Genomic DNA, 4079 nt, shown 5'->3' on the forward strand with positions numbered 1-4079 from the left:
GCAAGATGGCTTTGGGCATTTTTAGGATTTATGAATTTTTTTGTGGTGAGGTACAGATGCAAGACAAAGGTGATGGCAAACTTTTAGAATTTTTGGATTGGTTTAGAATAGGTTTTCAGCAAGGAATTTGAATCTGGTTCAAATTTCATTTGAATGAAATTGGAATATTTTTAACTATGCAGCAGACAGAATTGCACATTTCATTGGTAGAGAGTAGTATGGGGAGGTGCCATTAGTGAAAACTACATGTCCACAGTTAAAGGAAAAAGTTGCACATCTACTATCAGAAAGTTGTACATCGACAACTAAACAGTTGCACCAAACGAAGACTAATTTGCACACTAAAAAGTTCGTCCAAACATACCCATGCGATCTAGTTTCGAAAAGCACTCACCAAAGAGCAAGTCATGACAATCTAAGCATGCACCCATCAAGAATACACATTATACAAACTACACATGGCAAGAACAATAACATAGCATGCACGAATCAACTACAATATCCTCGGCAAAATTGCTAACAAGTAGACAATCTGCCCAGATTCACGAAATGACAAAAGTAGAGCTCGATTGACTCAAGCTAGGGTGCTCCATAATTGCAAGCAAAGACATGGATGGATAGAGCACTACAAGATTAACAAAACATCCTTACTGATCATCCTCAAAAGAGGCACGGATCACTAGGAAACAACATGAACATATGGCATAATGAGATAAACAGTCCAAGGACTTGGTGGAAATGCTAAGTCCCTGAAATCAGCATTAACGAATGCACCACTTTGCAAGCTAGTGCTAGTCACCACACACATCACAAAAATACATGGGTTGCACCTCTGGATAGATGGCAAAACATATAACAAAACTCATGTAGAGCTCAGGGGCATATCATGCACACAATAATCATGGCAAAATGACAAATATCTAATTGGAGCAGCAGATCTGACAATTATCTCAAATAGCATTCTTCCAACAGCATTTCAAGCATCAAGATGAACCCAAATGAAAATGATACAATGAGATGAAATAATGTGCTCTCTGAGACGAACATTTTGATATGCTATATGCCCAAAACGGAGCTACGGATGCAAAGTTACGATGCGATGAACATAGCAAAAATAGTTAGGGTTCCGAGGCAAAAGTCAACCGGATCTAGATCTGGGCACTGTAGCAGCACGAGAATCAAGGTTCACCGGAAATGGACGTCGCGGTGGCCGGACTTGCCGCGGTCGCCGGAGGGAGAAGACGCCGGATCCGGGCGGTGGAGTCGAGGGCGAGGCGGCGGTGACCGGTACCGGCTCGGGCGGCGAGCGGCGCGGCTCGGCCGTGGACGAGGAGGCGTGGTGGCGCGGTCCGGCGTGTCAGCGTTGACGGCGGCCGGAGCTTGAGGCTCGCCGGCGCGGGCGAAGAGACGCGCAGGCGGGCGGCGCAAGGGAGCGGGCCGCGGGGGCGGCTCCGGGATCCCGGGCCGCGCGGCGGCGGGGACAGGCGATGTGGGGCGAGGGCGGCGCGACCAACGAGAGGACGCCACGTGGCGGCGGGCGGCTAGCTGGACATGTCCGTCGGCGCGGATTGTGTCCGGCGCGCGAGGAGAGGGAGTGATCTAGGGTTTGCCCGAAAATTTCGGGGAGTGGTCTTTATATAGGCATAGGAGGAGCTAGGAGTGTCCAAATGAGGTGCGGTTTTCGGCCACGCGATCGTGATCGAACGCTCTAGATGATGGAGAGGGTTTTGGTGGGTTTTGGGTCAAAATGGAGGGGTGTTGGGCTGCAACACACACGAGGCCTTCTCGGTCCCTTGGTTAACCATGGAGTATCAAACAAAGTCCAAATGTTATGAAACTTGACAGGCGGTCTACCGGTAGTAAACCAAGGCCACTTGGCAAGTCTCGGTCCAATCCGGAAATGTTTAATCCCCACAAACGAAAGAAAGGTAGAAATGACCACCGGAGGAGAACGGAGCGCCGGAATGCAAAACGGACAACGGGGAAAAAGCTCGAATGCATGAGACGAACACGTATGCAAATGCAATGCACATGATGACATGATATGAGATGCATGACAACGATAACAACACACGGAGATAAAAACCTGAACCCGAGAAAATAAAATAACTTAACGCCGGAAACGCCAAGAGTTGGATTACATATTGGGAAAATCATATCCGAGGTGTTACAGATACCATGCCTATTTTCAACCTTTTAAGAGTTCATTTGAAATGTTTTTCAATCTCAGGGTCTTATAGCTCAAAAAACAGTAAATCCATGAAAAATAACAAATGAAGCAGAAAGGATTGAAAATTGATGATGTGGTTTTGAATGGTGCATTTTGAACACGCAAAAAGTCTGGAGTTCAAATAAGTTTAAAAAATGAAATCCCTTTGTAACAGATGAGTTTTCGTATAAAACCCTAATACTTCAAAGAGATTGTCCATTTTGTACACAAAGTGCATCTAGTTTTTGCCGTAACCCTCTCAACCTTTTAGCACATGCTATCTGGGTGAAATAATGATACCATGCAAACTTTCAACTTTTTCAGAGTTCATTTGAAATGCTTTTGAATTTCAGGGTCTTATAGCTCAAAAAATCACTAAATGCATGAAAAAACAAATAAAGTCAGAAAGGGCTGAAAATTGATGATGTGGCTTTGAATGGTGCATTTTGAACACACAAAAAGTCTGAAGTTCAAATAAGTTTAAAAAAAATGAAATCCCTTTGTAACAGATGAGTTTCCGTATGAAACCCTGATACTTCGAAAGAGATTGTCCTATTTGTACACGAAGTGCATCTAGTTTTTGAAGTAACCCTCTCAACTTTTTAGCACATGCTATGTGGGTGAAATGATGATACCATGCCAACTTTTAACCTTTTCAGAGTTCATTTGAAATGCTTTTGAATTTCAGGGTCTTATTGCTCAAAAAATCAGTAAATGTATGAAAAATAACAAATGAAGTCAGAAACGGTTGAAAATTGATGATGTCGCTTTAATGGTGCATTTTGAACACACAAAAAGTCTGAAGTTCAAATAAGTTTTAATAAATTAAATCCTTTTGTAAAAGATGAGTTTCCGTATGAAACCCTGATCAGCTAAAAAGCCACATCATTTAGCTCAAAAATAATCAATTAAGATATTCGGTTATGATCAACAAAAACAAAACTATAATATTATTTAATAGCAAAAGGAAAATCAAATAAAAAACTTTTATAAAACTCTAATAGCAAAAGGAATCAACTAATAAGCTTTTATAAACCTCTAGTATTATAAGTATTTTCTGTTCAAGACATGAAAAGGTGAAAGAAACGAAATAAACTTTAATAATTCAGTAGAAACAAAATAAACTAAATTAAAATTTCATAAAATAAAAAAGTAGAAATAAAATAAAATAAAATAAACTTTAATAAAATAAATAAGTGGAAACAAAATAAACTTTAATAAAGTAAAATAAATAAATTTTAATAAAATAAATAAAAATAGCAACAATAAGTATTTTGTTGTAAGTAGAAACAAAATAAAATAAATAAATAAAGAAACAAAACAAACAAAATATAAAAAAGTGCCACCTACTGGGCCAACACGGCCTGAATACGACTAGAAACCCATCCATAGGCCAGGATTCAGGCCCGTAGAGGCCCAGTAGGCCCATAGGCACATAGTGACAGATTAGGCCCGTAAGCCTGCAGTTGAGAGGAGCTCGAGAGGGTGGGCACAACAGCGCTTATAAACCACTCTTGAGCCCTCTCAACTAGTGAGGTGGGACTAAACTTATGGCCGCGACGCGGGCAGCAAAAGGACTTTGGTCCCGGTTGGTGCCACCAACTGGGACTAAAGGGGTGCATTGATACCGGTTCGTGGCACCAACCGGGACCAATGCACCCCCTTTAGTCCTGGTTGGTGGCACCAACCGGGACCAAAGGCCGCCGCTTCTGCCCTTTGGGCTGCTAAAAATAGACCTTTGGTCCCGGTTGGTGGCACCAACCGGGACTAAAGGGGGCTTTGGTCTCGGTTGGTGCCACGAACCGGGACTAATGCTTGGACTATATAAGAAACACTTGTGAAAATTTTCAGTTTTCATCGCCAGTTGCCC

The sequence above is a fragment of the Triticum dicoccoides genome, chromosome 7A, assembly GCF_002162155.2.
Source record: "Triticum dicoccoides isolate Atlit2015 ecotype Zavitan chromosome 7A, WEW_v2.0, whole genome shotgun sequence".
Lineage (NCBI taxonomy): Eukaryota > Viridiplantae > Streptophyta > Magnoliopsida > Poales > Poaceae > Triticum > Triticum dicoccoides.